This window comes from Phoca vitulina, unplaced genomic scaffold (genome assembly GCF_004348235.1).
Source record: "Phoca vitulina isolate PV1807 unplaced genomic scaffold, GSC_HSeal_1.0 scaffold67, whole genome shotgun sequence".
Lineage (NCBI taxonomy): Eukaryota > Metazoa > Chordata > Mammalia > Carnivora > Phocidae > Phoca > Phoca vitulina.
In genome coordinates, this window is record NW_022589770.1 from 5,443,665 (window position 1) to 5,456,880 (window position 13,216).

The 13,216-nt window shown below is 40.4% G+C and overlaps 1 protein-coding gene across 8 annotated transcripts in view; it reads left to right on the top strand.

Moving 5' to 3' along the window:
* The first annotated feature begins 11,593 nt into the window (after nucleotides 1-11,593).
* The window catches only part of FREM1 (FRAS1 related extracellular matrix 1), a 143,067-nt gene continuing 141,444 nt past the window's right edge, over nucleotides 11,594-13,216 (top strand). For 4 of the 8 annotated variants that reach the window (XM_032392479.1, XM_032392480.1, XM_032392481.1 and 1 more), the window contains exon 1: nucleotides 12,479-12,856. The gene's annotated coding sequence lies outside the window, so the exon portion shown is untranslated. Of the gene's footprint in view, nucleotides 12,069-12,107; nucleotides 12,265-12,394; nucleotides 12,417-12,478; nucleotides 12,861-13,216 lie in introns of those variants that run through there. The other 4 variants (XM_032392475.1, XM_032392474.1, XM_032392477.1 and 1 more) reach the window with 4 other exon arrangements.

The following is a 13,216-nucleotide window of genomic DNA, read 5'->3' on the forward strand; positions in this document are numbered from 1 at the left end:
TTTCTCTTCTGTAAAATGAAGACCCACCACTGGTTCATCTCTGTCATCCCTTGAAACTCTGTGAATACATTCTGTGACTAGAAGCCGCAGAGACAGCCTCTTGGTACAGAAGCACAGCTAAAAGTCATTGATTTTTCTATCTGTGAGATGGACAGAAAAGTAATGTCAAAACTACAGTGTTTATAATGATCAAACTAGTTATTGTCTATGAATTAGCTTTGGAACTGGAAGAAGCCTCCAAAACATTGTATCATGTGTATTATTTGCCATATTCAGTTAGAGTAATGAATGCTTATCTGAAGTTAGCCACATTGGAGTAAATTAGAACATTCACATCTTTTTTCTCTTCACATGCTAAGTTAAAAGTGATGCCCATTGGATGCTGTAGTTTATGCATTTAAAACCCTAAGGGTCACTATAAGAACCCAGGGTTACAATACACTTGATAGAATACACTTTCTCTTCTTTTTTTTTTTTAAAGATTTATTTATTTGAGAGAGAGAGTGAGCGAGCAAACATGAGCAGGGGAGGAGCAGAGGGAGAAGGAGAAGCAGACTCCCTGCTGAGCAGGGAACCAGACTTGGTGCTTGATCCCAGGACTCCGGGATCATGACCTGAGCCAAAGGCAGACACGCAACCGACTGAGCCACCCAGGAGCCCCACAATACACTTTCTGTTAAAGATGGTGAAGAATCAATTCTAGAGATGTCACTATTTAAGAAGATGAAAACATTTGACAAATATCCCTTTGGTTCGAAGGTGCCTTTGCAGAAGTTGAGCAAGATAACCGATCAATGGAAAAGAATGGACCAGATAGGTAATAAATTCCTCCTCCATTCACTGTGGCCATGAGCATTGGTTTTGCTGAAATGTGGCTGGTCAGATGTTTCATGAAAAGAGTGCATTGAAGGATAAATTTAGGTTTTGAGTTTTTTTCTGGGATGGAGTTTCTGGGATCCACTCAGGTCTTTTTGATCCCTGGTAATCATAACTGTGACAGATCTAGGAGTCATTTGTAGCATTTGGAGATGATAAAGTATCTAGAGTGTGTTTTAGTTTCAAACAATTGTTGGTGATGTGTAGCTAAATGTCCCGTTAGATCCAAGTTCAAGAATTCTGGAAAGACTTACATTCCCATTCCTCATAAATTAATGATTAAAAATATTAGCATGCAAATAAACGATAAAAAGTTTTCATCCACGATTAGAAACTAGTGTTCGTACTTGTCCCAGGCATCCAGTGCCCCCATCAACAACACTTAGGCTAACATGCGCTGGAGGGACCACGCTAAGAGAAACAGAAGACGTCAGGAAATTCTCTGTTATTTTTCAGTGATAGCATTTGTCAGGGGAGGAAATTGGGTGATAGGAAGATACGGACCTGGATACCTTTATCATTGACTGTTATAACCCCAGGGACTGAGATAAAACTACTCTGAAGACAGCAGCGTTGATAAGTATGCCCCCGGAAACACCCAGGGTGCCTGCCGGAGACTGGGGCTGAATGTGCGAGTGACAGCACATTTACCAGGGCCGAGAAGAGCAAGGAGCCCTGCTGGATCATCCGAGACACATTCACGAGGGTGGTTGATGGCAACCACACATACTCAGTGTTGGACAATATGTCACCAGGGATTGGAGGGGACACCGATGACCTGCCATATCATACCCAAATCACAACAATAAGCCAGAGATATGGGCCCCTTCCCATTTAGAATGATCTAGCGAATGCAAATCCAAGATTTGTTTAAACCCTCCAGTGGCTTTCCAGTGCTTGCAGTGCAAAGCCCACGCTCCTTGGCAAGACATGAAAGGCTCTCCAAACTCTAGGCCTTGCCTGCCTGTCTCCCTTCAGCTCCCATTACCCTCGGCCTCATGCTTAAGCTGCCCTGATGTCCACCTTCTTTTACTTTTCTCCTTGTAGCACACTGCTCTCATCTCCATGCCTTTGGTCTTGCAGAGACTTCTTGTTAAAATGATCTCTACCTCTTTCTATATCTGCCCTGTCCTTTTCCTCCTTTGAGAGTCAGCCCCAGCATTTAGGTCCTCTGAGAAGGCTTCTCTGAATGTTCTTCTTGTTTCAGAACACGTCCTTGATTCTTCCGTAGTATCTTGTATACATACTATCATTTTACCTGCCATCTTCAATTATTATTATTATTTTAACATTTGTCATCCCTCTTTGAATTCGAAGCTTCTTGAGAGTAGGGACTGTACTTTGGGGAGATAATTCTCCATGAGTGTCTTGTGTTTCTGCATGTCTCTTGAGCAAAGGTACTGCGTTTATTTTGTACTCCCCTTTCAAGGTTGTTTGAGCAAATAGCCTTTCAAGGTAGACCTAGCGTCTCCCTCCAGAGCAGAGGGCAGGTTTGTTTATTGTCCAGTATAATAAAGATACGGTCTTCTTCCAGGACAAAGGACAGGCAGGCTTACTGCCCATAATAAAATATTCAGGTTCCCTAAACTCAAGGTTTCTCTTTTATAATGTACATCATTGCATACTTGCATTGCAAGTATCATATGACCCTCTTTACATTGTCTTGTGGGTGCAAATGTTTGTACATGGGCTATAGCTGTTGTTGTAAGTAATAGACTATCCTTTACCTCAGACCCGTGTGTCTTCTGTCTTCCACCAGCATCCATGAAATTGTGGCAGGCTAACTTGTTAGCTTTCAAGGAGGATAACATCTCAGACTCTTCATAATTCTTTACATGTATTATATTCATTGTTATACTTCCAACACTGAGATAGTGCCCAGCATATGGTAAGTGCTTTATAAGTGTTAGATGAATGTATGATATGACCTCATGCTAGAGGAAAAAAAAAAAACAAAGCATAACACAAGGTGATCATTCCACTCAGACCCTGTCTTTGTAACTACATCTCTGCTTTCTGCTTAGCCATCTTACCTCCATTTTGTCTACAATGGACTTCCAAGATGGCTCCCAGAATCTGTTGGTTTCCTAACTACATTTTTGCTAATGCCAGGAGAGAGGGCGCAGACCCTTCTGTGATATTGCCTTGGAGCATGTACCCAAGTTTATCATTGTCATCAGTGCCATTTCTTACATGCTTACCAGGGCAAGATACACTGATAAGTGTCATATAATTGAAGTTAAATAATTTATATAATTCCTTTGAATTATTGGTCTTAGACAATATCAAGAGCATTGTGTATTAAACATGCTCTGCAAACCACAGAATTGTACAGCACAGAGATTCAACTAAGGAAAGACCATAACTAAATGCCTGTAGCTTCTTGTGAACAAGTCTTGATGAGTGTCATTTATGTTGGATATGCTGGAATGGCTTTCTGAAATTGCATATTCTTACTTCATTCCCACATAGTATGGAAAATTTAGTCAAGGGTTTAGAAGGTGAAAGGAGGTGGATAGGGGCAAGTACTCATAGCTAAGGAACAAGAGAAAGCATCGGTAGACTCCAGAAAGTCTGACTTGTAATTTTTTATCTCTTATTTGAAGCCAAGTTTATTCTGTACACTTGAATATTATATTTGCTCTGAAATATTACATGCTATCAAGTTACCACTTTATGTGCAAAAGTTTTGAGAAGTGTGTTGATCTTATTTCAGAGAAGACCCTGAAAGGTTCCTAGACATGGGGAAATGTTTCTAATTTTTAAAAAATTTAATTTTAGAAAAAGTTTAAATAAGGGCTATTAGTCCTGAAATTCAGAAGAGATAATTTGAAACTTTGAACAAAGGAAACTTCAGGAAAAACAACTTTTCATTATATTTTTTCCCCCATCTCAAACGGATTTGGTTGGGTGAGCTGATTGTAAACAGGTTGGGAACCTGTAATTGTACTTGTCAGTAAAGACTTGAGATTTTTTCCTAGACAATAATAAAGAATGCTCATTGCATGATTAACCAGTCTTCAAATTATGCCAGATCCTTAGTGATTTCAGGCTTGTGGGTAAGAGTTCCCAGTGGATTTTTTAAAAAAAAAATCAGTGAATATTGTTATTCTTTTTTTAAAAAACTATCTTAACCATTGTTGAGTATACAGTTCAGTAGTGTTAGGTACATTCACATTGTTGTGAAACAGATCTCCAGAACTTTTTCATCTTAGATATGTGAATTTCTTTACCCATTAAATAGCAACTCCTCTCCTTCCCCTTCCCCCAGCTCCTGGCCACCACCATTCTACTTTCTCCTCTTATGAGTTTGACTACTTTAGATAACCTCAAAGAAGTAGAATCATACAGTATTCATCTTTTTGTGTCTGGCTCATTTCATTTAGCATCATGTCCTCAAGTTTCATTTATGGTTTAGTATGGGACAGGATTCACTTCCTTTTTAACGCTGAATAATATTCCATTGTGTGTATAGACCACATTTTGTTTATCCATTCATCTGTTGATGAACATTTTGGTTGTTTCTACCTTCTGGCAACTGTGATATGAAATATATGTGTGCAGGTATATTTTTAAGCCTCTGCTTTCAATTCTTTTGGATATATACCTTGAAATGGGATTGCTGGATTATTCTATGTTTTCTTCCTTGAGGAAACTTGTTGTTTTCTACAGTGGTTGCACCATTTTCTGATCCCACCAACAGTACATAAGGGGCTCAGTTTCTCCATGTGGAATTTTTAAAGACTGTCTTTCCTCCTTGAGAGATTCTCCGGGGATCATGACCAGTGGTACCATTGCTTTTTTTTTTTTTAGCTTTTGAATTAAAAAAAAACTACCACATTTATTCAACTTTATTTTTTAGAGCAGTTTTAGGTTCACAGCAAAACTGAGTGGAAGGATACAGAGTTTTCTCTTATACCCCCTACCTCCACACATGCATAGCCTCCCCATTACCAATATCCCCCATCAGAGTGGTACATTTGTTAAAATTGTTGAACCTATATCAACACACCCAGAGTCTATAGTATACTTTATTTTGAGAGAGAGAGTGAGTAGGGGAGGAGCAGAGAGGGAGAGGGACAAGCAGACTCTGTGCTGAGCTTGCAGCCTGATGTGGGGCTCAATCTCAGGACCCTGAGATCATGATCTGAGCTGAAATCAAAAGTTGGATGCTTAACCGACTGAGTCACCCAGGTGCCCCATCTATAGACCATTTTGAAGTTCACTTTTGGTGTTGTACATTCTGGGGATTTGAACAAATTTATATACATTTTTAAAATTTTTTTATTGTTATGTTAATCCCCATACATTACATCATTAGTTTTAGATGTAGTGTTCCATGATTCATTGTTGGTGCATAACACCCAGTGCTCCATGCAGAACGTGCTCTCTTTAATACCCATCACCAGGCTAACCCATCCTCCCCCCCTCCCCCCCCCAGAACCCTCAGTTTGTTTTTCAGAGTCCATCGACATATATCTACCATTAAAGTATCATACAGAGTAGTTTTTTTTTTAAAGCTTTTTTTTTTTAAGATTTTATTTATTTATTTGACAGAGAGAGACACAGCAAGAGAGGGAACACAAGCAGGGGGAGTGGGAGAGGGAGAAGCAGGCTTCCCGCTGAGCAGGGAGCCCGATGCGGGGCTCGATCCCAGGGCCTTGGGATCATGACCTGAGCCGAAGGCAGATGCTTAATGACTGAGCCACCCAGGCCCCCCATACAGAGTAGTTTTATTGCTCTAAAAATTCTCTGTGCTCAATTTGTTCATCTCTCCCTACCCCCAACTTCTGATATTTTACTGTCTCCATAGTTTTGCCTTTTCCAGAATGTCATATAGTTTTATTAGTATAGTATGTAGCCTTTTCAGAATGACTTCTTTAACTTATTAATATGTACCTAAATTTCCTCCATGTCTTTTCATTTTGTGGTTTCTCACTTCTTTTTTTAAGCCTTAGAGATCTAATGTGCAATATGGGGAGTATAGACAATACTGTATCATAATCATTGAACCTGCTAAGAGACTAGCACTTATTATTATTCCAAACACTAAAAAGAAAGGGTAATTATGTAACATGATAGAGGTGCTAATTATCACTACAATGGCAGTCATATTACAATATATAAATGTATCAAATCAACATGTTGTACACCTTAAATTTACACAATGTTTCATGTCAAATATATTTCAATTAAAACACAACGTCCAGTGACTCCTACTGCTTCAGAGACTGAACTAGACAGCTCTCACAGTGCCTGACTGTCCTGCCCAGCTGCTCTCCCGTCTCTCCTCCCCATTCTCATTCGGAAAATGTTTCCCCACTCCACATTGTCCTGATGTGTCAACCATCTAAAACTCCTACTTCTTCCTCGGTCGTCCATGGGTTTTTCTACTAAAACTGATATAAAAGATTACATTCTTCCTTTAGAATTGCAAGCCATAGGAGTGTAGGCCTGGGCTGCTGGCTGTCTTCTTTCCCACGAAAAAGCCTATACAACTACACTGATCATGGTGGGCATTTCATAATATATATATATACACACACACAAGTTGAATCACTGTTTCATACACCTGAAACTAATATTATATGCCAACTATACTTCAGTAAAAAACAAATAAAAATTTAAAAAAGAAAAAGGAAAAGCTTGTATTTACCAGGAGAAAATAAGGTTAATATACAGAGTGAAACAAAGCAGGGCTTGTCAATGGAAGGAGAGAAAATTGATGCTATGGCTTGAGCCCCTAAATCTACTCAAGGTATTAGAGTTGTCAGGATTAAATGAGTTAATAAATGCAGGTAGGTGAACATGTACATAAAGGGGTACATGTTCAGTAATTGTTAGCTACCCTTAATCACATCTCAATATATGATATTTGTCTATATATTCTTTTTTTAAAATTTTTTAATTTTATTATGTTAATCACCATACATTACATCATTAGTTTTTGATCAAGTGTTCCATGATTCATTGTTTGTGCATAACACCCAGTGCTCCATTCAGTATGTACCCTCTTTAATACCCATCACCAGGCTAACCCATCCCCCCATCCCCCTCCCCTCTAGAACCCTCAGTTTGTTTCTCAGAGTCCATAGTCTCTCATGGCTCCTCTCCCCCTCCGATTTCCCCCCTTCATTTTTCCCTTCCTAGTATCTTCTTCTTCTTCTTCTTCTTTTTTTAACATATAATGTATTATTTGTTTCAGAGGTACAGGTCTGTGATTCAACAGTCTTACACAATTCACAGCGCTCACCATAGCACATACCCTCCCCAATGTCCATCACCCAGTCACCCCATCTCTCCCACCCCCCACCACTCCAGCAACCCTCAGTTTGTTTCCTGATATTAATAATTCCTCATATCAGTGAGATCATATGATACATGTCTTTCTCTGATTGACTTATTTCGCTCAGCATGATACCCTCCTGTTCCATCCACATTGTTGCAAATGGCAAGATTTCATTCCTTTTGATGGCTGCATAATATTCCATTGTATATATATACCACATCCTCTTTATCCATTCATCTGTCGATGGACATCTTGGCTCTTTCCATAGTTTGGCTATCGTGGACATTGCTGCTATAAACATCGGGGTTCACGTATCCCTTCAGATCCCTACATTTGTATCTTTGGGGTAAATACCCAGTAGTGCAATTGCTGGGTCGTAGGGCAGCTCTATTTTCAACTTTTTGAGGAACCTCCATACTGTTTTCCAGAGTGGCTGCACCAGCTTGCATTCCCAGCAACAGTGTAGGAGGGTTCCCCTTTCTCCACATCCCTGCCAACATCTGTCGTTTCCTGACTTGTTAATTTTAGCCATTGTGACTGGTGTGAGGTGGTATCTCATTGAGATTTGGATTTGGATTTCCCTGATGCCGAGTGATGTTGAGCACTTTTTCATGTGTCTATTGGCCATTTGGATCTCTCTCTATATATTCTTATCTTCTCCGCTTGTATTGTAAGATTTTTGAGAGCAGGCACTAGGTCTTACTCCTCTCTGTCCCCTCCCATGGTCTGTGCAGAGCCTAGCTTATACTAAGGTTCAGTACCCTCGTTGCAGAGAATTTAATAGATTGGCTCATTCCGATTCTTGCAAGACATGTACGGTGTGTGACTTCAGCCTCATATTTCTAAGCAAGTTTGGGATTTTGTTAGTAGATTTGTGCCATTTACTTCTAAGATGTGAAAAGCATCTTTTGCCTGTAGGTTTGTTGTTACTTTCAGAGTACAGTATTCTGACTTGGCCTAAGTTGCCATGATTTCTTTTTTTAAATGTAACAACTGTTTTTATTTTGATTCTTTATGATATAAAATTCATCATCTTTTGAGGGAGCTGGAATTAGGATATTTTTCCAGAGTCAATAAGTGAAAACTCCCAACTCCTTATGTTATGCTTGGAAAGATGAAATTGTTCCTGGTGCTAAGCTTTGAAAGACCAAATCACTCCCAAATCTCAGCTGAAATGCAAAACATCGTAAAATTAAGTTGTTTATGTTGCCTTTGGTGCTTTTTCGCTTGTCCTATAAAAGATGGACATAAAAAGGATTCCTGATGATTTTTTCATGTTTTTAATGTGTGTACAGAAATCCTAATGTCTGTTTACTTTAATGCTAGTATTTGAAGCTGTGTTCAAGTTAATTATCGAGAAAAATGCATTGCCTATTTAATTTTCAATTGTGAAGGCACAGTGGAATGGAATGAGTCAGTTTATTCTGATTTCCTGCTGGAAGTTAATGGACAAATGTGGACATGATAATGTGATAAGTAGAATTTTTAGTCTGAAGTTCCCATTTCCACAAGCAATAGCCTTGAAATGGAGGATGGGAAACATTTGCTCTAATAGATTCAGTGAAGCACATGATTTGAGTATCAGCCATCATAAAATGAAAAGGACCCAAGTCATTAATTCTTTCAGATCTCCAGCTGGACCATTGGCTCCTGACATAAAGTGCTGGGAGAAGGATTCCTTCGTTAACAAGTGTATTACTTAGTGGGTGTTTTGGGAAAGTCTGTCCGTTCTGTGTCTCTCCCATCAGGAGCACCTTCTTTAGCATCCTCATTGAGAAGATTTTTATTTTTATTTATTTTTATTTTTTTAAAGATTTTATTTATTTATTTCACAGAGAGAGACAGCAAGAGAGGGAACACAAGCAGGGGGAGTGGGAGAGGGAGAAGCAGACTTCCCCACCAAGCAGGGGGCCCAATGTGGGGCTCGATCCCAGGGCCCCGGGATCATGACCTGAGCCGAAGGCAGCCGCTTAACGACTGAGCCACCCAGGCGCCCCGAGAAGATTTTTAAAATATATTTTAGAGAGAGACTCGTATCTTTTACAAATAATAGGGTTATTTTCTTCCTTTCCAATCCTCATGCCTTATTTTTTATTCTTGACTTATTGTATTGGCTAGGATCTCCTATTCAATGTTGAATTGTGGGGAATGTAGCAGGCATTTTTGTCCTGTTCCTTCTTTAGTGGTTACTAAAATTTTACCATTAAGCATAAGATTTCTGATAGATGTCCCTGATCATGTAAAAAGACTTCTATTCCTAGTTGGCTAATAATGTTTTGTTGTTGTTGTTGTTTTTAGAGAATGAGTATTGAATTTTACTGAATAGCACTCTTCTGCATTTATTAAGACAATTGTGTGGCTTTTTTTTTCTCCTTTAAAATACGGAACTGCTGGATGTGTTCATTTTGAACCATCCTTGCCATCCTGAAATAAACCATATTGGTTATAGTGTCTTTCAAAATAGATTAGATTTGTAAATATGTTAGTTAGGATTTTGCACTTACGTTTAAGAGTGATATCCATCTACACTCTTCTGATTTTGAGCAGAGCACACCCCTCTTCTTCCTGTCTTGCTGTGGGGCGGGGGTGGGGTGGTGGTGGGAGGGGTTTGTTTCATTCCCTAGCCACCCTGTCACTCCCAACCCTGAACTCAGCAAGCCTCTGCCTCCAACATTCTTGCTGGGTTGTGTTTCTGTTCTTTTCTGCTGTACAGGGTATTTTATTTTGCTTTTATTTTACTTACTTTTTTGTTTTATTTTAAGTTGATCTATTTAGAGTGTGACTCTTCCACTCCTTGTTGCAGCGTTGCTCCCTGTAGTCATCAGGTTTTATAGACTCAGGGGAAAACCATTTTCACAGGGCAATGTGCTCGGTGCCATCAGCAATCTTTAATAGGCACACTCCTAATTCGCTTATGGGAGTTGTTGGTGAGGATGTTGGCTTTGCTTCTCAGAGACTGCTATATTCTGTAACAGTTCAGCAAAAATTATACATGTTACAATCCAAAAGGGAATGCTAACCTCCAAAATATTTTATGTTTTATACATCACTCCAACCCTAAGGTTAGAAATAGAATGATTTCTTTAAAATGCATTTTGTTCCAGCACAATATCACATGCTTTTAGGGGAGAGATTCTTTGTTGTTCCTTTGCTTGTTCTTTTTAAACATTTGGCTTTGCATTTCAGCTTTTCAAGGAGTACTTTATTGAAGTTGATAATTGTATTATTTTAACAGCCCCTATCCATTTGTGGGAAATTTAAGAGAGCAAGACTTATTTGTATAAGCAGGTACTTCAGATTTCAAGATATTTTGGCTAGCCGAACTCTATGTCTGTCTATTCTAGAATATGTTCAGCAGAACATTAGGCCCAGCATCATACATATACTGATTAACTTAAAGAAAATTACATTTCCTGCAGACATTCTGAAATACGTTTCAATTTAACTTTGTTTGTTATTTTTTGCTTAGAATGCTGAATGTATTTTTCCCCCCATAGAAGTGATGTAAAACATTTATTTCTGTTTCTTGACTAATCCATAAACTTTATTTAACCCAGATGTTAAGAGAAGCATATCGACGCAACTACCTACTATCATTCCTTTATCAAATGGATTTCGGATCTCAACTAGTAGTATTTACGATCATCTTCATTTCTTTGTGGTTAAGATATTCACAAGCCTGGTAAATTTTTAAATTCAGTCTGAGAACAAAAATCATCTATCACACTGTGATTCCTAACTGTTATCATTAAAGCTTCATTTTTTGCCCTTTCGAGATTAGTACACGAGTCATACATTGTCACTATATTTTGTTTACTAATAATTGTTTAGCAAACAATTTTTGTTTACTTATGGAGAGCCTCGTGTTTCTTCAAGAGGTTTCATCAATTATCAGAGCAAATGGGGTGAATCTAGAGATTCCTCTTTTTTTTTTTTTAAGATTTTATTTATTCATTTGTCAGAGAGAGAGAGAGAGCACAAGGAGGGGGAGTGGCAGGCAGAGGGAGAAGCAGTCTCCCTGCTGAGCAAGGAGACCCGTGGGACTCAATCCCAGGACCCTGGGATCATGACCTGAGCTAAAGGCAGACACTTAAATGACTGAGCCACCCAGGTGTCCTGAATCGAGAGATTCTTGAAAATTTTAAAGTTCTGGTGACTTTGAGTAAGTGTATATGTACCCCTCCTTCCTAAAGTATCCGTAAAGCATGTTGTAAAATGAAATAATTTTTCTCTCTTGCATTCTTTCTTTTTCTTTCTCCTTTCTTTCTTTTCTTTCTTTCTTTTCTTTCTTTCTTTCTTTCTTTCTTTCTTTCTTTCTTTCTTTCTCTTTCTTTCTTTTCTTTCTTTCTCTCTCTCCTTCCTTCCTTCCTCATACACTTTCCTTTCTTTTCACTTTCCTTTCTTTTCACTTTCCTTCTCTCTTCTCATTGTTTCCAAGGAAGGGGCTATGGCTTGTCACCTTGTGACGGGGAACCACAGTCTAGGGGGAACTGGGTTTACAGGGCCTTGTGCTTTTGGCTAAAGTTTAGAACAACCAGACATGTCTCAATATAAACATTTTCCCCAAAGTGAGATAATACTTCAACTTCTCTATTTATGGTCAATTTAAAAGTTGGGACAGATGGCATGCCATTACTTTTTTTTTTTAATTTTTTGCTGGTGGAGATGAAATACAGGAAGGCATTTTATTATGCAGTTGTTAGGGAGCAAGACTTTCCCCCGCCCACTGAACCCTGACAAGTTTAATGAAATGAATTTCTGCGGGGGCCGTTTCATGACCTGGGCTGTGTCTCAATGGGCGGGGTCATGCACTCTATGTAAATGAGATGAGATGACGGGAATTTTTGTGACTTTTTAAAAAGCATCCAGACACGGGAAAAGCCTTGTAGGCTGAACAACGAAGGTGGGGCTTACAAACAGAAGCTCCTCTTTTTCTTTAAAGGCTGTGACAAAAGTCCGAAGGGGCCAGTTCCCCTTTCCTCCTCCTTGCGGAGTGCGGAGCATCTTGTCTGAATTTGAATAAAAACCTTTCCGGGGAGGAAGGCGTGTGTTTGAAGAAAAGAGGTTCAGGGAGAGAAAAGTGTTTGAAGAGTTTGAAGGTCCGGGGAAAGAAGTGTGTGCGTATGCATGCGGCGGGCGTTCGTGAGCATGTGTGGGTGTGTGAGGCTGACTGTGGGTGGGGGCTCGTGCGCGCGTGTGTGGCATGTGTGAGTGTGCACACACACTCGCGCGTGTGAACGCGTGCACGCCTGTGAGTGTGGGTCTGTGTGTGGCTAGCCCGTGTGCGCCTGTGTGCGGTGTGTTTGGGGGACTGTGTGCATGCCGTGTGCGAGCGTGTGTGCAAGCGTGTGTGTGCGTGTGTGCGGCGGGCGGGAGCGGCAGCTTCGGCTCAGCCAGCGGCAGAGCACTTCGTACAGAACTAATAGTGGTAGGGGAGGCTGGCGAGAGGCTAGGGAGCCGAGCAAGCGACCTTAGTAACAACCGCTCAGTTTGGTCCCTGCGGGCCCAACCAGCAGAAGGGGCTGGGGAGCCCTGGCTCTCCGCCAGGGAGGTCGGGCTCCCCCGCAAGCTCTGCACGCATCCTTTATCATGCCCTCCGCAGGGGGAGTCCTGAGGCTTGGCAGTCGGGAAGTTTCCAAAGCCGAAGCAGCCGCCGCCGCCGCCTTGGACAGGACCAGCAAGGACAGTGGAGTGAGTATGTGAACTTCAGGTCTATGTTTTCCCGTTGGGTGGGTTAAGGGATTTCTAGTACAAAGAAAGCTCACACTCAGCTGACCTGAAAGACTGGAATTTCAGCTCTCTTTCCTTTCCTGGGATCTTGTTCCTCCCCCTTCCTCTCAAAGCCCTTTAAACCAGAGATTACCGGGTCAGTGACTCTTCCCCGCCTGCCCCGGGGCCCAGAGTTTCTAGCTTTTTAGCTTGGAAAGGAAAACCACTACCTGTAAGTATCTGCTTTATGTACTTCCTCTCATCTTGACTGCGAATGTTCTGTTAGCACAATGCTCCCGAGGTGGTTGGTTTGCGTGGTAGCGTTCACTTCAAGTATCCTCG